Here is a 23,187-nt window from a genome sequence, read left to right on the forward strand (position 1 = left end):
GAGTACATAGTTGTAGCTAGTTCTTGTGATGCTATGTCATTGATGGATATTCACTCTATGTATGTGTAGTGCTGCTTTTGGATTCTGATACTTCATTTCATGTTATACCATGCTGTGAGTGGTTCCACTCCTATTGCACTGTCTCTAGTTCAGTTTGCTTGGGTGATGACAAGTCACTTGCTATTGTTGGCATTGGGGATGTATGGTTGTAGTTCTCTATTGGCAATAATTTTCTGTTACAAGATGTACGTTATGTACCTGCGCCGCTTACACGCAGTGTTATGTCTGCAGGTCAGCTTGATGATGCTAGGTTTCATGTTTCATTTGGGGATTTTGCTTGGAAGATCACCCATGGCAGACTTGTGCTTGCTAGAGGTGCCAAAGCTGGCAGCCTCTATCCTATTGTACTTGATGGGCTCTTTGTTGACCATGTTTTGTTAGCAGGTTCCATCCCACATGTATCTCTTTGGCATGCCCGTTTGGGCCATATGTCCTTGAAGGGAATGAAAATTATTTCTAGTTTGCAGTACTTACCGCCCCTTGACTACGCATGTTTTGATTCATGTGAGCATTGCATTTGTTGAAAACCAGACTGGGTACATGCTGAAATGCCTTAGGACTGACAATGGGGGAGAATATGTGTCACGTGCTTTTAAGAAACTATGTGACGAGAGGGGTATTAAGCATCAGTTGACCACCCCCTATACCCCACCCTAGGATGGTTTGGCTAAGTGGATGAATAGAACCATCTAAGAGCATGTACGCAGTATGCTTAGCCATGCAGGCTTACCATAGAGCTTTTGGGCTGAGATAGTCAATATAGCTATGCATGTCATAAATAGATCACCTTCTAATGAATTGGATTTCTAGGTTGCAGAGGAGGTATGGACCTGCGTCTTATGCACATCTACGTGTCTTTGGATGTGAGGCACTCTGCCATGTTCCCAAGGACAAGCGTACTAAGTTGGATCCTAAGAGTGTCAAATGCATTTTCCTTGGCTATGGAGATGCAGGCGAGATGGGTTACCACCCCTGGGATCCGCAAGCGCGGAAAGTCATCCACAGCCATGATGTAGTCTTCCAAGAAGACAAGATGCATAGGCAACCTGAGAAGGTGATAGAGATATGCATGGCTATATTCTAGGAGGAGCCACATGCTCCTGCACAGCCAGTTGGACAGCGTGTAGTAGCAGTTGGTACACATGGCGAGGGTGTTGGACCAGCCGCGCAGAGCCTACGGTCTACTAGAGATAGATGTCCACTTGATAGATTTTAGCCCTTGATGCATTAGGTCTTGGTTACAGATGCAGGAGAGTCTCTCACCTATGATGAGGCAATGCACAGGGGTGACAGTCACTCCTGGGAGAGGGCTATATAGTCTAAGATAGACTCCCTATACAAGAATGTGACTTGGTATTTGGTTGCACTGTCTCAGGGCAAGAAGGCTTTGCCATGAAAATGGGTCTACAAGCTAAAAGGTAACCCTAGAAACCCCAAGCCGGCTTATAAGGCAAGACTTATTGCTAAGGGTTTTAAACAGAAGCATGGAGTTGACTTTGATGAAGTGTTTTCTCCTGTGGTCAAAATGGCCACCCTACGCTTGGTTTTGGCCTTAGTCATGCAGCTTAACTTGGACTTGTATCAAATGGATGTCAAGATTGCATTCTTGCATGGGGATTTGCATGATGAGATATACATGGAGTAGCCTAAGGGCTTTGTAGAACCTGGCAGGGAGCACCTAGTGTGCAAAATGAAGAAAAGTCTTTATGGCTTGAAGCAAGCACCTAGGGAGTGGTATCATAAATTTCATGCCTTTATGCAACCACAAGTCTACACTAGGAGTGCTATGGATCCCTATCTTTACACAAAGAAATCCCGTGATGGCTCCTTGCTTATTTTGGTACTTTATGTGGATGATATGCTAATAGCAAGGAAAGCTCGTGATAAGTTGGATGCTCTTAAATCTCAGCTAAAGAAGAGCTTTGAGATGAACGATTTGGGACAGGCCTCTCACATTCTTGGTATGTGCATTAAGTGCGACAAGCATCAAGGACTACTCTACCTCTCCTAGAGGGAGTACATTCATATAGTCCTTGAGCGTTTTCGCATGTAGGACACGTAAAGCCTAATGGCTATCCATTACCTTATTATGTGAAGGTTTCATAGGTCAATTGTCCATAGACATCCGTAGACGGATGAGAAGAGGGCTGAGATGGCCAAGATTGCTTATGTATCAGCCATGGGCAGTTTGATGTATGCCATGATAGCCACTCATCCAGATATTGCCTTTGTAGTTGGTGTTGTGGCATGCTATATAGCTACACCTGGTAAGAAGCATTGGGATGTCGTAAAGGGTATCATGAGATACCTAAAAGGCATAACAGATATGTGTATTTTCTATGGTAACCAAGATACAGGAGTTGTGGGCTACAGAGACTCCAATTATGTAGGACATGCAAATAGTAGGAAATCCACTTCTAGCTATGTCTTCACCTATGCTAGAGGTGTTGTTTCTTAGATGTCCAGGGTTCAAAAGTGTAGAGCTCTCTCTAGCACTGAGGCCGAGTATGTTGCGGCCATTGAGGCTTGCAAGGAGGCCATATAGTTGGGTCGTTTGGTTCATGACCTTGGGATTGATACTATACCTACGTTGCATTCAGATTCTATGAGTGCTATTAAGCTAGCCAAGAATCTGGTCTTCCATGCGAAGACGAAATACATTAAGGTGAGGTATCACTTCATATGTGGGGTCATGGAGGACAAGTCTGTTGACCTTGTCAAGATCTCCACTAATGAAAATTGTGCAGATCTACTCACAAAAAGCCTCACTACTGAGCACTTTGCCTTCCTCAAGAGATTGATAGGCATTGGATGAGATGATCTTTTTCCTCATCCTGTTGTACATGTGTACATTGTACTGTCTTTTCTTTTTCCTTTCACTCCTCACTGGGGAAGATTTTCCTTTAAGTGGGAGGTTGTTGGGAGTAAATGTGCCTCTGCCTAGCCATCCATGTATTACTACACTAACAATACCTACCACTGCACACTGGAGCTGGCGGGTGCCTATCACCATCACTTTATTCTTTATTCTTTCAGTGACAATTTGAATAAAGGAAGGCCTGGTCACACAATGTGACTGTTGGAGTTTCCATTTGTGTCTCTCTCTCTTCTTTCTCTTGCTCTCTACATAGCTCACTTCCAAGAAAGGTTCGATCCTTCTCACCTTTCAGAATGCTTCACCATCAATCAATAGAAATGGGTCCATCACTAAAGCTTTCATGTTCAAGTGATCAATCAAATGGGGCCATTGCTAAACCTTTCAAGTTTAGGTGATCTATCAAATAAGGGTGCTTGTTGGCTCCCATAATGTTTGCTCTTATTATTGACCCACTTCTCCACAATCTTGAATAAGAAGGATGCAAGGTAGGGTCATTAGAGGATTAACCCTTCCATGTGGCTTATACATTGCTCTATTTTTTGCATATGATAATGTGCAATTGTAGTAGCCAATGAGTGGATGGGCAAGCTTTTGGAGACCTATGCTAAGTTCTCAGAGTTGTCAACCTCTAGAGTGAATCATTCCTAAATTGAGCTCTTTCTCCACTAATGAAAAGACCCTAGACAATGGATTTTCAATTATGGGCTCAAGCTAATCAAGCCAAGAGAAATACTAAGGTATTTGGGAGCTCCTATTGGAGTCAGCATTACTCTATAGTAGAGATTTTAGTGGTTTTACAACAAGTTTGAAGGTAAATGGAGCATATGGTCCCCTAAATTTTGATCATAAGATCACTGTAGCTAAATATATTTTGACTTCACCCATATCCTGTATAGGTTTCTTGATGTGCTTTATTCTATATTGATGAAGGAAGATTGAGAAGTTGATCAAAAGGTTTTTGTTGTTCTACAAGGACAAAAGCAACCCTCATCAAGTTAATTAATAATATCTCACTACTAATAGAGTTGATGGGAGTGTTGGGCTTGAAGCCTTGGTCCACAAATGTAAGATACTCATCATTGCTCTTGCGAAGAGAATGGAGGTATGTTAACCCCAAACCACATTGCTAAAACATTCTAGATCAATAGCATTCCAATCACAGGATATGAGTGGATTGCTACTCATTGGTAATATGTTATCTCATATTTTGGCATCTCAAAATTAAAATAGCTCTATCCAAATTTGTTCCATTGAGTTGGTTAAAAGCTAGAAGACCTTGTTGATAGATACTACTTGGAGCATGTAGTATGATAGTGTTGGTGATTCACCCTTGTCTAGGAATCCTATCCTCATCAATATGTACTCTAGTGTATCCTCATGGAATAAGATTGAGACGTTGATTAGAAGGTTTATGTGGTCCTACCAATACAAAGGGAATCCTCATCAAGTTAGCTAGGAATATCTCACTTTGATGGAGCTAATGGGAGTGTTGGGCTTGAAACCTTGGCCCACAAAGGTAAGGTACTTAGTATTGGTCTCTTGAGGAGAATGGAGATGTGCCAGCCCTACATTGCATTGTCGAAATTCTCAATTAGTAGCATGACAATCATGGGATACAAGTGGGTTGGTGTTAACCTCAAATCAAAATGGCGGAAAAATGAAGGAAAAAGTGAAAAAAGAATGGAAAAAGAGCAAAGGCGTAGAGGTGGCCTCTAAAGCTAAACTGAGGCAAAAAGAGCAAATTTAAAGGAAAGGCGCCTCAAAAACTCTAAAAAATCTTGTAAAAGAGCTCCAAGCTCCCTCGTGTGCCACTTGTAAAAGAATAGATGGGTATAGGCTTAGGGCATGAAGCAAGAAGAGGGAATTAGAAAAAGGAACCTTGCCACATTGGCCAGCCATGTAAAAAGGGATGGGCACCTATGGGAGTTTTAAGGTTTGTATATATAAAGTTCAAAAAGTGAATGGAAGCTCATTCTTTGGTGTGTGGTTAACAAGAGTCCTCTCTTCTTCTCTTCTTCTTTTCATCTTGCTTGTGTGTGTGCTCTTGAGGGAGGGAGTGTGAGAGTGTGAGGGAGTGAGTGAGTGTGTGGGAGTGAGGGATCAAGAGGGTGAAGCTCTTCACCATATCCTCTTCTCCCTTCTTCTCTCTTCTCTTCTCTTCTTGGATGGATCTTGGAGATGGAGGAGGCTTGAGGATGCTTGAGCTAGCATCTAGGATCGTGGAGCTACTAGCTTGTGTGAGGGAGGAGGCTACTCATTTTGGGATCAAGGTAAGCTCACTACACCCCAAGAGGATCAACAGGACATCGGCTAGGTGAGAGATAGCCATGAAAGCTCGGTTGGAATGCTTGAAGCAATAAGCGGTCTGTGGGTCTTAGCAGTTGAGCAAAAGCTCCCACATTTTGGTTCCATTGTTGCTGGGACCAATGAATTCAAGCTTGAGCACTTGCACGCCTCATATCAAGCATCGAAGTAAGGGATTCATCCGCGAACCGGAGCTTGAGGTAGGTAGGAAGTTTGGGTTTTTTTATCTTCAAAACAAGTAAGTATTTTGGGTTATTTTACTGGTTTGATGAATGAAAAAGATGGAGAAATCATTTCAATTTTTTTTCTTTGACTGTTGTTTCATTTAGAGTAGGTTAGGATTAGGAAACTGGATAGAAAAAGCGTAGCGTTTGCTGCTATAAAACAGGGAAAAATAGGGCACGTCATACAAAAATGGAAAAAAAGATAGTTGGGGATGTTAATGTCGGCAAGTAATTGGGCACATCAAAACCTTACCCGGAAGGGATTTAAGATCCAAGAGGTTAAGGAAGAGCTCATTTCATACCCTGACATTGAGAGAGAGTGAGAGTGTGCTTCCAACATTAATTCGATTTGAACTTGCCATTGGGGAGTTCTTCGTGCGATTCGGATACATCATGACCTCCCTACTATGTATTTGTTGTGATTTGGAAGGCAACATGCTTGATGGTTGTGCAGATCGTTAGATTCAATGAAATCATCCCCGACACAGCTGTTGTCGGGGATGATTTCGGCCGTCCAAGTGATGGCGATTTTGGGCTGAGTCCCAAAATCGGCCCTCGGACCACTCGGCCATTCGGACCTTTAATATTCGACCCTCGGACCACTTTGCCATTCGGCCCTTGATGGATTCCTTTCACTCAGCCCGTCCGAGTGAAGCATTTGGACCAACTTTGAAATTTGACCCTCGGCCCTACCGACTCAGCCCAACACCACTCGGACAAGTTGACACTCATCCCGGTTGAATTCACCATTCGGTCCTCGGCCCACTTGACTCGGCTACTCGGCCACTCGGCCCTTAGCCCATTCGGACTAGTTACTATTCGACCCTCGGCTAACCCCATTCGGACTAGTTACCATTCGGCCCTCAGCCCGCCGTCCGAGTGAATCTCTTGAGCCCACAATTCCATTCGGCCCTCGGCCCATCCGAGTGATACACGCGGCCCCTGCAACTTGGACAAGTTGGCTCAAATCAAGATTTTTCCATATTCTCCGGCCGTGTAAACCCTCGTGAGTACCCCCAAGATGTGGAACTCGATTCTGGTATAGGGAATAGGAAAATTTGTAGGACACAGTCACCTAGCAGCTCGAGTAGGCTATTGCTAGATCGAGAGTCCTAGCGACAGCCAACTAAGCCAAAGACCCTGAATAACCCTAAAACGAGAAAGATAATGCAGTGAGGAACTCTAAAAACGGACAAGATGGCTAGACACGGGTCAACAAGCCTATGATTCCTAAAATGAAGCGAGAGAGTGCGTAAGCCACTTAGATACTTGTTTTATGCACTCACTCTGAATTTTGACACTTGAAGTACACTTGAGGATAGCTGAAAGCCTTATTGAGCACAAGTGCATGGGAAAGAACACACACATATTGAGTAGAGGTAAATTGAGGATTGGATGCAATAAATCAAAGAACTCACTCAAATAAACACCTCAAGGAACTCACTAGTAGGAGAAGATCCCAAGACATAGACGAACAACCAAAGCACATAGTAGGACCAAGCAACTGGCACTAGAGAAGTGGATCGGACCAACTTACTTAACCTGATTGAGAACTTGGTGGAGCACGAGAATGTGATCATGTCAGAGGAAAGCTCAAACCACAGGCCGAATGAGGAACTCGACTTAGGAGTTTTTCCAAAGGCAATTCAGCAGATGGTAAGCAACTACGATGCGCACGCTCGGTATGAGCACCACGGCAAAATGGCAGAAGCCATCATAACAGACTTGGAAGAGGGATGGAAGCTAGGCCACAAGGCACTGTAAAGCATAGTGAAATACAACCAAGACCAGCGTGCTAGGAGCTTAAGGTAGAATGCAAAATTGCGCGAGATACAACGGGTGCTAAACCTGGTAGGTGGGAATCAGACTGATCATGAGAGAGTCATTGAAGGAGACTTGACATTGAGTGAGCTTCTCATGAAGCGTCTGCTCGACAACACAGCAGCGAAGTAGAGTGCTACAACACTAGCAATATCATTACTAGCAAGATTAGGAGCAAACCAAGGCTTTAAGGGCCAGTCTAAATTTCCAATTGTTGCAAAGCAACTGGAAAAGTACCAACCCCACGACGATCCATATAGCTTTGTAGAGTAATTCGAGCAAGTTTGCGAGGCCAATGGCCTCACCAACTTGACTTAATGCTCTCAAGCATTCGAGCTTTGCTTAGGCGATAAGGGTAGGACTTGGTACACGAGTCTAGATGCCGAAGAATGAGTGGACTTTAACGGCCTCAAAAACCTCTTCATCAAGAAATTCTCTGAGCCTGGATACTCCGACAATCTGCTAATGAGATTGATGAATATCAAGTAGAAAGAGAAAGAGGACATCTGCAAGTATGTCATCCACGTGAGGAGCCTCTTCAAGAGAATCCCCGTGGGGGCAAACAACCTACCGAAAGAGCGGTGTCCACCGTACTTATCAGTGGAATACAGAGTGAGGAACTGTATAAGGCCTTGGCAGGTAACTCGAGCTTGTAGCGAGACTCGATAGATAGGGTGTTTGAAGAAGCCATTTGAGTAGACAACCAGCTGAAAGAGCGAAGCTCCAAGAGCTCAAATTAAAAAGAGACCAACTCGTAGAATTTAGAGAGAGCGCAGCCTCTAGTGAATGATCAGGTCCAACAACCCAGGACAAAGGGAAAGCCACTGAGATAAACTGACTTGACTGAGGTAAAAATGGAGATAGGAAAACTCCAAGATATGTTGAGATGACCAACGCTCCCACACGTCCAATGCATGTATTGTGGTGGAAACCAGTTTTCAGTCGAGTGTCAAGACCCTACGTCACGACCTTGCGCTAATTGCGGTGGATTTGATCACGATGGTGTGCATTGCAGATTACCGAGAAGACTCCCGTATGCACAACCCTATGGCTAGCCATATCTAGCGAGCAGACCCCAACAATTCTTCAGAAGGGGGGCCCCATTGGCCCTTCCTTCTACACATAATGATGTTAAACCGGTTGTTCCTAGAATGGACATAAACCCTACAGGCATACCTAGACCGCATGGTCCCTACGTGACTCATCCACCAAGTGAGGCTTCAGTCCACTATGTGGAGGAGATAAATGAGGAAGAGAATTATGTATACCCATACATCTAGCAAGACGACAAGGGCAATGCAGTCCTTATGGACTATCAACCAATACTAGTGATGGTGTTAGAAAGAGACCGAGGTAGAGGCCTTAGAGGGCAGACGCAGGATCCAATCATATGTTGGACTTGCGGTCATCTAGGGCGTGTCTCATCACATTGTCCTGAAAGGAAGAAACCAAATAGAGACGAGGTAGACCTAGGATGCCCAGAGTGTAGAATCACTCACCTCTTCACTGATTGTCCCAAGCAAAAACCATCCTCAAGTTTGGCCAACGTGCCATCTGTCCCATTGGGGATGTTCGACGTTGAGAACCTCGATGGGGAGGCCACACCTATCACATTGCGCGTCATGACCTGAGCATAGATAAAGTAGGCCGGCATATCATTGCCAGGTCCGAGCAACCTCGATGCAGCCTTGATTGGGAAGAAGAGCTATAGACGGAGAAAGAAGAAACTCCAAGCTAAGATCACGCTGAAAACCAAGACTGCCACTACTTCGCCAGCTGGAAAGAAATTCACTGATGTGAGGCAGAAACCTTAGATCCTAAGATGGAAAAAAAGGGAAGTGCTAGGGTAGGGGAGTACCCGCATCCAAGTGCCAACTAGAGGCTATCGAGAAAGTGAAGAAATGGGTAAAAGAGGCCCAAGAGCACCTAAAAGATGCTAAGCCCATCCTAGAGGACGAGATGGAAGATCTCTCTAGCGTAAGCATGCCAGTCTCACCCCCTCGACCAAAAGCAAGAGATGCAACTGTGCCGCAAGCGGTACAACTTAGGTAAAGCCTTGATGCTACAGGCCAACAAATCGGTCATGGCCATTGGCTAGGACAATCCGAAATAGGAAAAAGATGAGCAACCAACGACCTCCTTACCACGCTAGTGACTACCCTTGTGACACTGAGCCTGGGAGACCTGCTTAGGCAACATTCCACCCTATGGCAAGACTTGAAGCAGTGGGTTGAAGGATCATGAGAGCAAGTTGCTATAGACCTGCATGATCGTGATGCAGAGACACAAAAACCGAGCCTGATAATGCACTCTATACCTAAGTCCTTGCACGTTAATTATTTCTGGGAAGGCACCAAGATGCATGTGGTCTTACCTGTCTTAGCCCTAGGTGACACAACTAGAAAGGGGATTGTAGACATAAGAGTGGGGGTTAGTGTACTGAGCCACACAATGCTTCAGACATTGGAAAACCCGCCTGTCAAGACTGCCAAGTTCAATGTCACACTAGCAAATGGCATGAGAGTGAAACCATCCGGGATACTTAAAAACTGACCGGTGAAGATCACAGGTGTCCAGTTCTGAGTTGACTTTATAGTCATAAAGGGAGTGGACTATGATATCCTATTAGGCCAACCCTAGATGCGCAATGCTAAAGTCATCGAAGATTGGGGTAACGGCTTAATCTTCCTTGGCAATAGAACGGAAGATGTGAGGGTAGAGATGGACAAGTGGAAAACCTCACCAGTTGACTTGGATGCCATCTCCGTGATGCTTAAAGGTAACGCTCAGGTTAAAAAGTCCTATGGGCCCTTGACCGAGTATATCCCATGCTCGGAGGATGAGTGAGACTGGATGTATGTCCTTGCTACGATCGACATGCCGTTCTCATATCATGAGGCATACGACCAAGCCATCAAGACAATTACCAGGACAAAAGACACCCTCCATACCAGTCTGCATGATGGCAGGAACCCTTTGTGGGCGACCTAAGCATGTCACATTCCAAGTGCCAATTAACAAGAAGGAACTCCAAGAGATTTTGGAGTATTTGACAAGCACGCTAGCTGGCAATCCAGCAACAAACTTCAAGCCACTCCAAGATTTGCTAGACGAACCAAGGCAAGGTTATTGTTGATCTTCCGCCCCCAATCAACTATAACGGAGTTCAATGCTTCTTAGGCAAGACGGGGTACTATCAACAATTTGTACTAAACTATGCATTGATTGCCAGACCTTTGTACAAGCTGTTGATCATCTTTGAAATGGACTGAAGCCTATCAATGAGCATACGAAGAATTGAAAAAGGCTCTGACTACTGCACTGTTGAGATATCGAGCTCCACTCATGATACGCCAGGGTGACCGTTGTGTATTTATGTCACCGACTTGTCAGTTGCAGATGCGGTTGGTACACCGCCCCTGAATAATAGCTACATGATAGCTATCCTTATCTACTCTAGTTCGTGGCTTAGTTAGTATGCCACCTTAGTTAGTTGAGTTTGGTTTGAGACCCATATAGAGGTTCTTCTATTTCTTTGTACTTGAGTTCTTTTGGCTTACACAACTAAGAAGAGGAAAACTGTTTTAAGTCTCCACCCTTGTGTGTCTTCCCCCATTGTGCAAGCAAGAAAGCTTCAAGCGAGACTCCTTCCTTCTCTCCCACAATCTTGACATGGTATCAGAGCCTTGTTCGTGGTAAGGAGCTCAAGAAAGCAAGCCAAGCTCGCGGTGTTCTGGTAAGAGGAGCAGTGTTGCTTTCATTTTCTGTTTTGGGAGCAGATCTCTGCAGGTAGCACAGCCGAAAATTGCAGGAGTGCATTGTCTCAGGTTGAGACGCCCTTCGCGGTGAAGCAAGAGGGCAGTATATGCTGCGGGAGAGAGCTTTACCTCATGGCGACCCTGTTTTTTTGATTTGAGGCCATTTCGGGGCCTGTTTTGGAGGCGGAAGTTTTCTGCACGCACTCAAGAAAAGGCTCAGTTTTATGCTGTTTAGCCACTGTTCTACAGGTCGGTGAAAAGTTACTGTAGAAATTGCATCGTATGCTTGTGCGCAGAGACATTGGGAGTTTTAGAATCATCCTTGGTTCCTGTTTATGCAAAATCGTCACTAGGAAGTGACTGTGTGGTCAAATACCACTTTCGCCAGTTTTGCAGATTTGCCCTTGTGAGGGTGAAGCTGAGTTTTTGCAGTGACAGAATTTTTCGCAGTGTTCTGTAATGGCATCTGATTCTCTTTCACAGATTGTCACTGAAAAGCTTGACAAGAACAACTTCCAAGCATGGAAGTTTAGAATGACGAATTTCCTTATGGGAAAAGGATATTGGGAATTCGTTGCAGGAAATGAAGAAGAACCAGTTCTTCCTGATGTTCCCAATCAACAGCAAATGCAGGCATTCAAAACATGGCATGAGAGAGCCAGGAAAGTTATGTATTGGCTGTCTATCAGTATTTCAGACTCTATGATTGTGCATATTCAGGATGCAAGTACGCCAAAGGAGGCATGGGATACTTTGTCAAAAATGTATAGCACAAATACGCAAGCCAGGAAAATGCAGCTCAAGCAAGAGTTGCATAATGTGCAAAGAGAAAGTATGAGCATCAACGACTACCACATGAAGGTGAAGAAGATTGCAGATGCACTTGCTTCCATTGGGTCGCCAGTGGAAGATGATGATTTAGTTTCCGTGACCTTGAATGGTCTAGGAAAGAATTATGCACAATTCCGAACATCCATTTCCGTCCGTGAAAGATTTCCTGATTTTGAGGAGTTGATTGCTCTTCTAATTTCTAAGGAGCAGAGAAATGGTGGTGCATCTTCTTCAGGAGGAACTTCAAAAGAAGATGTCTTCTACTCAAATGCTGGAGGAGGTAGAGGCAGAGGTAGAGGAGGCCGATTTGGAGGCCGTGGCAGAAATCAAAATATGCAGCAAACTCAAGAAAACCAGTCCTATGGAGGAGGACGTGGTAACTCTAGAGGCAGGGGGAGCCAAAGAGGTCGTGGTGGATGGCAAAGAGGCCAAAATGCAAACAGTAATATTGAATGCTACTACTGTGGTAAAATGGGTCATATGGCCAAAGACTGCTATAAAAAGCAGAATGACATCATAAATGGAAAACTGCAACAAGGGAATTATGCATCTTCTAGTAGACAGGGTGATGACAGAAATGAGCATCTATTTATGGTGCAGCACATGAACAATTCTGTGACAAATGCAGAAGAAAGCAATGATGTATGGTATGTTGACTCAGGTACATCAAACCACATAACAGGTCATGCAGAATGGATGGAGGATGCAAGGAAAATGGAAAAACCAGGATTTGTGGAGACTGGTGATGATATTGCACATCCTATTGTGCAGATTGGAAAAATTCCCTTGTCTATGCAGGATGGGAAAAAGAAATACCTGTTCGATGTATTTCATGTCCCAAATATCACCAAGAATCTGGTTTCTGTTGGTCAAATGGTTGAACAGGGCTTGCAGGTCAGATTTAATCCTCATGGATGCTTTGTTGAGGATATGAAAAATAAAGGTCGCTTGATAGCAAAAGGAAAGAAGAAGGGCAGAATGTTTACATTGGATGCAGACATGTCTGAATTGAGTGCAGCAATGTTTGCACATGGGACCGGTGTAGTTGCAGATATTGATATCTGGCATAAACGCATTAGTCATGTTAATGTACAGCGACTTAAATCAATGCAGGCCCAAAATATTATTGCAGGTTTGCCGAAATTCAAGGTTACAGAAATGCATAAGGTATGTGAAACCTGTCAGTTTGGAAAACAGGCAAGGAAACCATTTCCTAGACATGTTCAAGAGAGTAAGAAGCCATTGGAATTAATCCACTCTGATGTGTGGACTACTAAAGCTGCATCTCTTGGAGGCTGTCATTATTTTGTCAGTTTTATTGATGACTATAGCAGAAAAGTTTGGGTGTATTTTATGAAAAAGAAAAGTGAAGTTTTTGGGCATTTCAAAACTCTTAAAGCTATGGTTGAAAAAGAAACAGGCCTACAAGTAAAATGCCTAAGGTCAGATGGAGGGGGAGAGTACCTCTCAAATGAGTTTGCAAAGTTCTTGCAGGAGCATGGCATAAAGCAGCAATATTCATGCAGTTATACCCCACAACAAAATGGAATTGCAGAAAGGAAAAACATGCATATTGGAGAGGTATCTCGTGCCATGCTCAATGAAAAAGACTTGCCAGATTTTTATTGGGCTGAAGTAGTTGCTACAGCAGTCTACATAATGAACAGGACTCCCACTGCAGCAATACATGGAATGACTCCAGAGGAGAGGTATACTGGTAGGAAACCAGATATTTCTCATTTGAAAATTTTTGGTTGCATTGCCTATGTACATGTGCCAAATGAGTTGAGATCCAAGTTGGATCCAAAAGCTGAGAAGTGCATCTTTATTGGTTACTCTCTGCAGCAAAAAGGGTATAGATGCTATAACCCTTCTACTCGTAAGTTTATAGTGAGCAGAGATGTTGTTTTTGATGAGATGAGTAGCTGGTATAAACCAGTAAATGTGATTGATGATGTAGATGCACAAAATGGTAATGCTGCACAGAATTCACAGCAGCAGTCACAAAATATTAGTGGACCTGGAGCGTCCTCTAGCAGTGGTTCACATTCTTCGCCATGGACAGGCAGATTGAGATCAGGAGAATCTTCTGAAGGCAGCGCAAATAGTGGTATGCAGGTATCACGAAAAGGAAAAGAGAAGGTAGATCAGCCCATGTTTGATGTGAATGCAGGTCACTCTTATGTGGATGGTGAATCCAGTGGCTCAGAACAGAGCATTGATGATGAGTTGGGTATTCCTTCTATTGTTACACCTGGAGTAAGGAAGACCAGGGATGTTTTGAGAGCACCTAGGAGTGAACCCACTTTGCGCAGGTCTACCAGAGTTAGGTATCCTGTGGATAGGCTGAAATATGATGGATTTACAGCCATTCACTATGCATATATGGTCAAGGTGATACAAGAACCAGAACCCACTTCTTTTGAGCAAGCCATGGGAAAAGAAAAATGGGAGAAAGCCATGGATGAAGAAATGGATGCCTTGGAAGCAAATGCTACATGGGAATTGGTACCTTTGCCTAAAGGTAAGAATGCAATTGGCTGTAAGTGGGTTTATAAGGTGAAGCACAATGCAGATGGTTCTGTGAACAGATACAAGGCAAGATTAGTGGTCAAGGGGTATGCACAAACATATGGCATTGACTATGAAGAAACATTCAGTCCGGTTGCAAGGATGGCAACCGTAAGAGCAGTCATTGCTATGGCTGCATCAAAGGGATGGTCTTTACATCAGATGGATGTAAAGAATGCCTTCTTGCATGGTGATTTGCAAGAAGAGGTCTATATGGAGCAGCCACTAGGTTATGTGCATGCTATTCATCCTGAGTTTGTTTGCAGGTTGAAGAAAGCCTTGTATGGCTTGAAGCAAGCACCTAGAGCATGGTCTGACAAGATAGGACAGTATCTTGTCACTATTGGCTTTCAGATTTCCAAGGCAGATTTCTCACTTTATGTGAGAAAAACAGAGAAAGGTATTATGCTACTTGTCATTTATGTTGATGATTTGATTATGACAGGTGACAGTGATGAAGATATCCTTCATGTGAAAATGCTATTGAAGCAGAAGTTTGAGATGAAGGATTTGGGAGAGCTGCGTTATTTCTTGGGCATTGAGGTGATTAGATCACCAAGTGGGATACAGCTCTTGCAGAGGCAGTATGGATTGGACATGCTGTCCAAATATGGGATGACAGGCTGTAAGCCTATTTCAGTTCCTTTGGAGCAGAATGTGAAGCTGAGCACAGATGCAGGTGAGCTTCTGGAAGACCCTACTATGTACAGACGCATAGTAGGAAGCTTGATTTATATGACTATTACTAGGCCAGATTTGAGCTATGCTGTTGGATTGGTAAGTCAGTTTATGCAGGCTCCAAGGAAACCGCATTTGGATGCGGCTAGACTCATACTCAGGTATGTGAAGTCCACATTGCAGTATGGACTATTTTATGAGACTGGGGTTCAGATACAGTTGCATGGATACACTGATGCTGATTGGGCTGGTAGTATTTCTGATAGACGATCTACCAGCGGATATGTGTTCTCTTTTGGGAGTGCTGCAGTCACTTGGAGCAGCAAGAAACAGCCTACAGTTGCCTTGTCGAGCACAGAGGCTGAGTACAGGGGTGCAGCAATGGCTGCATGTGAGGTAGCTTGGTTGCATAAGCTACTTTATGATATGCATCAGTCTACAGATGGGCCAGTTGTCATTTATTGTGACAACATGAGTAGTATACACTCGGCAAATAACCCAGTCTATCATGCTAGAACAAAGCACATTGAGGTGCATTATCACTATGTGCGAGAGAGGGTTTTACTAGGTCTTATTGATCTAGTTTATGTCAGCACAGAGGATCAGGTAGCTGACATATTCACGAAGGCATTGGGCACAGAGAAGCTGCGCAAGTTCAGAGACCTGCTTGGTGTGCAGGAATTGGGATTGAGCTCAAGGGGGAGTGTTGAGATATCGAGCTCCACTCGTGATACGCCAGGGTGACCGTTGTGTATTTATGTCACCGACTTGTCAGTTGCAGATGCGGTTGGTACACCGCCCCTGAATAATAGCTACATGATAGCTATCCTTATCTACTCTAGTTCGTGGCTTAGTTAGTATGCCACCTTAGTTAGTTGAGTTTGGTTTGAGACCCATATAGAGGGTTGTTCTATTTCTTTGTACTTGAGTTCTTTTGGCTTACACAACTAAGAAGAGGAAAACTGTTTTAAGTCTCCACCCTTGTGTGTCTTCCCCCATTGTGCAAGCAAGAAAGCTTCAAGCGAGACTCCTTCCTTCTCTCCCACAATCTTGACATGCACCAATCCTACGAGCCCCAGATTGGACCATTACCTTCCACGTACATATTGATGCTTTGAAATTCGCCGTGGGGGCAGTATTGTGCCAACCTGGCAAACACAACCTTGACTATCCAATGAGCTTTGCTAGCAGAAAACTCACTGAGACCGAAATGAACTACTCGACGACTGAGAGAGAGGGCTTAGCCATGGTATTTGATGTAAAGAAGTTTCGGCATTATCTTTTGGCTACGCCTTTTGACAAGCACGCTAGCTGGCAATCCAGCAACAAACTTCAAGCCACTCCAAGATTTGCTAGACGAACCAAGGCAAGGTTATTGTTGATCTTCCGCCCCCAATCAACTATAAGGGAGTTCAATGCTTCTTAGGCAAGACGGGGTACTATCAACAATTTGTACTAAACTATGCATTGATTGCCAGACCTTTGTACAAGCTGTTGATCATCTTTGAAATGGACTAAATCCTATCAATGAGCGTACGAAGAATTGAAAAAGGCTCTGACTACTGCACCAATCCTACGAGCCCCAGATTGGACCATTACCTTCCACGTACATATTGATGCTTTGAAATTCGCCGTGGGGGCAGTATTGTGCCAACCTGGCAAACACAACCTTAACTATCCAATGAGCTTTGCTAGCAGAAAACTCACTGAGACCGAAATGAACTACTCGACGACTGAGAGAGAGGGCTTAGCCATGGTATTTGATGTAAAGAAGTTTCGGCATTATCTTTTGGCTACGCCTTTTACTTTCTTTGTGGACCATCAAGCCTTGATGTATCTAGTGAACAAACCTTGTGCTACAAGATGTATAGCTCGATAGCTCCTTCTGCTTTTAGAATTCGACTTCTCCATGGTCATATGGAAGGGAAAATAGCACTACATTGCTGACCACATGTCACGCATTCCCACGGGAGAGGCCGCTGGGACAAGGCATTGCCGATGAATTTCCAGATGCCCATCTATTCAACCTTTCCAGCGAGAGAGATATATTCAAGGGTGATCTAACACCATACTAGGTAGATGACATCGTCGAAGTGCTGGAGCATGGACTACCTGAGCGATCGATAGAAAAGGCCCAACTTAGGTGACTTATCCTTAAAATCCAACCCTATCAGTTGATAGCATGCCACTTATATAGGTTAGGGCAAGACAGGTTATCACGTAGATGCATATGCCAGCATGAGATGCATGATGTGCTCACAGATGCACATATCGAGATTGCTAAAGGACACTTTAGTGGAGATACGACAGCCCGCAAGGTGCTGCAGTCTCAACTGTGGTGGCCCATGATTTTTCGTGATGCAGCACGATTTGTCAAGCATTGTGACAAGTGTCAGCAAACAAAGGTCCTGATTCACAAGGATCAAATGGAGTTAACCCCAATCATTGCACGACAACCCTTCGAAAAGTGGGGGATCGACTTCATAGGACCCATTAGTCTTGCGGCACAGTACTCGCATGCCAAATATATCATTGTGGCCATGGACTACCTAATGAAATGGGCAGAAGTGAGAGTGACACGAAAGAATGACGCTAGAACGAGTGTCAAGTTCTTATGGGAACATGTGACCTCACGATTTGGTTGCCCCATCGAATTAGTCAGTGTGACCAGGGTACACACTTCATCAATGAAGTAATAGTGCATCTTCTATACACCTTTGTGATCATCCATCGAAAATCGTCTCCATACTAACCTCAGGCAAACGGACAAGCAGAATCCACAAATAAGTTCCTTGTAAATGTCCTAACCAAAGTAGTCTCTTCTTCGCGCAGCAATTGGGATAACAAGCTGATGGCAGCCTTGTGGGCATACTGTACAGCTTATAAAATGACTGTCGAGCCAGACTCCCTTTAGGTTAACCTATGGGACCGAGGCAATTCTACCAATAGATTTCTTTGTTCCTAGTCTAAGAATAGCACTTCAAGAAAGGTGGGAAGGGAACAAGGCATGGATGCAACGCCTGGTTAAACTTGAACGCCTCTCGAAAACATGCCTTCTAGCCACCCATGCACTCATATGCGAGAAGGCACGATGCAAGAGCTGGTTTGACAAGCATATCCAACAGCGTGACTTTCAATGGGGTGACTTAGTGCTCCTGTACTCAGTTAAAGGGGGCACAAGAAGAAAATGAAGTTTAGAGATCTTGGACCTTTCAAAGTTTGTGCAATTAGTCAAATTGGCAGCGTTGAGCTCAAGACCCTAGAAGGCGACACAATTGGATTCTTTAATGGCAGTCGCATTAAGAAGTACTGCCCTCCTACGCATCCACTGCATGAGCCACCAATGTTAGAATCCCCTATCATGGTACGAGTCGTCACAATCACAGAAATTGATGATGAGGATGAGGAAGCCGTAGAATCCACATACCTCCACATCACGGTCACAGCTAAGTAAACATGAGCTTTCAATTCCTTGATCGATGAGGGAGCAGACTTCAATGTCTTAACTCACTATGATTGGACCCAACTTGGTAAACCACACTACAGCCCACTAATGCCCAATTAAACCCATATGGGGGACCGCTCATATGCACTTCTCGGCAAGTGCAGGACCGCTATTGCCATCGAGTTTGAGACTGTACCAATGATCTTTCACGAGTTGCCAAATACTAAAGATGCATGCACAGAATGCTACTAGAGCGAACCTTCAAGAAGCAAACTCATTGCAATGTCGACTATGAGTCACAGCGCATCCACTTCGCCATAGGCAACGTCCATATTGTTACAGCCTTCAGGAAGGGCTACACGACCCCATTGAAGTCCACAAGGCCACCAGTAGAAATACTCGCAGCCAAGTCTACAAAGGGGAGTAGTGCTCAACCACTATCCACCAAGTCTCATGGGCCGCCGCTCACAGTGGCAAAAGCTAAGGCCCAACAACCCAAGTTTCAATGGAGGCCTAAACAACCGCAACCGTCGCCGCGGATAGATGCCCACATCTTTGTAACACAAGAAACTCTAAACCCAGGAGGCCGAGATGTAGTTACAGAAATCAAAGAATGATCAAGCCAATATGGGTTCCTCTTGCGCGAGCAAAGGCTACTATGAGGGAAATGCCTGGCTATGGATCCCTAAGGCTAGAATGGCCCATGGCATCACTCAAGAGCCATCCTCATGCTTAATCACCTCGAGCCCTATAGAACCTGAGAACCAAAAGCCGCAATGTTTCTTGAACTTGCCTCCTACCAGCTCACCCACGCATAAGCTCAGAAGAGTTGAGCAAGACTATTGGCCCCAACCCCAAGCAATGTTATCCCCTTCAACCCCTACTAATGCCGATAAGACTTACCAAACCCAATCTGAGTGTAGCAGCCCATCTGTAGTAGCCACTACTTCGACGCTCATCCATGAGGCTCAACCACCGCTTCATGGGCAACTACCATCATTTGCCACTGTGCTTCCTAGACCCATTAAACCCCAGACACTTACATGCCTTAAACCATCTTACGAGCAAAAATCATTCTTAACTCTAGCCGCAGACCTAGCTGAAGACACAGGGGATGATGTTATTTCTTGTCTTAGACGCTTAGATGCCACGTTCATGTCACTGGCTCTAAGTTATGACCGCTTGGACTTAGACCTGCTACAAGAGCCTTTAGCAATGCAAGTTCTCATGATGCTTTGTTCCTGGAAAACATTCGAATTTGCATTTTTCAAAACATCCCACTCAACTGCTGTCAAGTTGCTATGCACTGGGATATCAAGAGAATAAGCCATCAAACAATGCCTCATTACGTCTTACGATAAGTGTGTGACTTCTTCCATCACTGACAAAGAAGTCACAGAGTTGAAAGCGTTAGCTAACAACGACTCCCCATTTTTATGAAACTGGTACACTCTGTGATTGAAATGGGAACTCAAAGGATGTCAAATCATGACCAACACTGAGAAATGCCATGCAATCAAGACATCGGAGTACGACCCAACCTATGTCGCACCCGCCTCATATAGAGTGTTAACCACTCTTTGTGACCAACCCATGGAAGAGCACATCTAAGGACACCCATATATTGATCGTCTCCTAACCGAAGAAGAGCTTCACATCGCTAACCGTGTCGATTCCAGTGATTTTCTAACGGATGTCCTCACTTACATCACACACATAAGTACTCAACCCTTCGCTCTGGACCCCAAGGCTCAATTGGAATATAACCCAGAATTCTATACTTGGCTCATGCACAAGTAACCCTTATATCCGAACATTGAATGCCCTTGATCTCCTAACCTTCGATCCTAGGAAGGATTCTTCTCAATCTGGAAGGGGAGAGGGTACGAGGGTAGGGTGAAGGTGAATAAAACTAAAACCAATCAAGATCAAGTAAACACAATAAACACATAAGAAATTGGTGATATAGGAGGAATGTCACAAAAACTTTGAAATGAAAAACAGAAAGTCTGAAGGGAAGAATCTGTATTGGATCTTAATGCTTTCATTCAACAAACATAAAATCTTTCTTTTCAGCAAATTAATATATATATATTAATTATAGCACTAATGGGAAGTATGGTTCATGACAGTAACGAGAGCTGTCACAATAAGACCGTGCCCACCAACTCCCCTTCACGGAGGAAGAGAGAGCGTAGTACGGCATCAGCCTAGAAAATTGAGCTTATAGTCAGCTAAAATTCTGTAGCATTCAAAACCTTGAGAAGATGGTGGCCAAGGAGCAAGCAGCAAGGAGAATAGTGGAACAGTGCAACCTCCACAAGTACCTAGAGAAGTTTGCATAGGAACCTAACCACATGAAGTGTGTTAGAGTTCTTGTGAACGTACAACCCCAATCGAGAATGCATAATGGTGATGGTGGAAAGGGGGGACGATGCCCGAAAAGTGCAGGTACCACTAAACTAGGCCTTGGCGGAGAAAGCACTGGGGCTGGAACCTAGGGTGGAGAAAAAACATAAGAGGGATGTGTATGCCCTGCTGAAGATGAATAGGGAAGAAGTTTTGACAAACGACGACATCAGCATACAAGACATCCTTGATGCTGAGATTTGGATACAAGCAAAGTTGGTGCACACCCTTTTCTCCAGCCAATGCTAAAATTCCCTCATGCACCGGATTAGTGTACTTGTACTGGAGAATGTGCCAGCCCGCACCCTGGACGAGGTGGATTGGAATGGCTACGTGCGCAAAACAATAGACCAAGCGGCCAAAGCACTAGCCCTGGGCAACAAATAGGTAGGTGGAGAATCCCCCGCATCTAAGAATGCAGAGAGGAAGAACCCTTCCTCGAAAGCCTCCTTCATCGGATATGGAAGCATACTGACGGCCATCATCTAGGAGGCTGTGAAAGAGGCCCAACAAGGAAGCAAAGGAGCAGATAATACCCCAGACATGTCGCTGACCCATCAAAAGGATGAGAAATCGAGCGATTGGACAGAAACCGAGACAGAGAAGGAGGAGCGGGAGGCTCAATCTGGACGAAGAAAAACAAGGGAGTTCACTGGGAAGGCAACTCAGAAGAAGAAACAGAAGGCGGGCAAGAAAAAGGAAGAAGAAGATCTGGAAAGAGTAAAAAAGGAATCCCTGAGAGAGGCGACGGAGTGGAAAAAGAAGGAGAAGGAAGAAGCTAAAAGGTTGGCCGAGGAAGCAATGAAAATAGAAGAAGATAGAGAAAGAAGAGTTATGGAAGAGGAGGCAGAGTTGAGAAGACATGAGGAGAAAGACATGGCCGAAGCAATTCGCCGGTCCATAGAACAATAAAGCCGACTCGATGGCCTAAGGACTTGAAGTCTGCCTACGGAAGATAGACCCGGCTCAAGCGCACAAGTGCCTAAAGCCATGCCATCCATGGTCATCAAGGGCAAGGGTAAGGCCCCCATCCATCCCATTCCAGCCCCCTTGGTACCAGCCAGCGAAGCCACCATTGCCACTCCAAGCATCCCAACCAGCACCAACATGAACAGTTTTTTGGTGTGGATGCAATACTTTATCAATAAGGAACTAGCACAAGGAAGGAGCGGGGAGGCAATAGCCACCGGGCACAAAAGGCCAACTACAGATGCCGAAACTAGGCAAGAGCCAAAATGCCAAAAAATGGAAGCCTTGACCACCCCAATCCCCACCACTATGATGCCACACGCAAATCGTGACGAATACGTTGATGAATTGCTCTTGCAGTTAGAAAGAGCAAGGGAGGAAAGGAGGATCGCGGTGGCTGAGTTAGAGACATAAAGGGAAGTGGTAGCATCCTTCTAGCTTGAAAAGACAAAGCAAATGGCTACGCAACAAAATAAAATTCTCGACCTAAAGAGGGAACTAAAGATCAAAGAAGAAAAGGAGCAAAAGTAGCGGCCTATGCTTCCCACGACTTTCTTCTTGGGAGCCATTCGCCTTGCAGAGATTGGGCATTCGCCTCCTTGACGGGTTTCGAGTAGATATGTTTGGTTGGGGAAAAACCCACTGAATGGGGTTTGCTGTCGAGAGAGTGGTTCGGGTGGCTCGATCTGCTCCTTCCTCTTTTCCTTCCTCTACCACTTCTCACCTCTCTTCCTCTTCCTCTATCTCTTTTTCTTGTTCCTCTACCTCTCCTTCTTGTTCCTCTTCCTCTCTCCTTTCCCTTCTTCTTCTCCTCTCCTCCTTCTTGCTCTTCTACCTCCTTCTCCTTCTCTACCCACTTCTTCTTTCCTCTTCTTTTTCTTTCCTCCTTCTACTTCTCTCCTTCTTCTACCTCTTATCCTTTCCTTCCTCTACTCTTACCCTCTCCTCCTTCTTCTCTCTCACTCTCTCACCTTGTTTTTCTTCTCCCACCCCTACTCCTTCACTCCTTCTCCTTCTCTTCTTCCTCTCCCTCCTTGCTCTTCCACCTCCTCCTTCTTTTCTCACTTTGTCTTCCACTCCTTCCTCTCACCTTCTTCTCTTTATCCTCTTCCTCCTCTTCTCTCTCACTCTCTCACCTTGTTTTTCTTCTCCTTCTTTTCACCTCCTCCTCCTCTCTCTTCCTCCTCTTCTCTCTCTCTCACCTTCTTTCTCTTCTTCCTCTCCCTCCTTCTTCTTATC

Source organism: Lygodium microphyllum, chromosome 15 (assembly GCF_053477565.2).
Source record: "Lygodium microphyllum isolate KBCC chromosome 15, Lygodium_microphyllum_v1.1.10, whole genome shotgun sequence".
NCBI classification, from domain to species: Eukaryota; Viridiplantae; Streptophyta; class Polypodiopsida; order Schizaeales; family Lygodiaceae; genus Lygodium; species Lygodium microphyllum.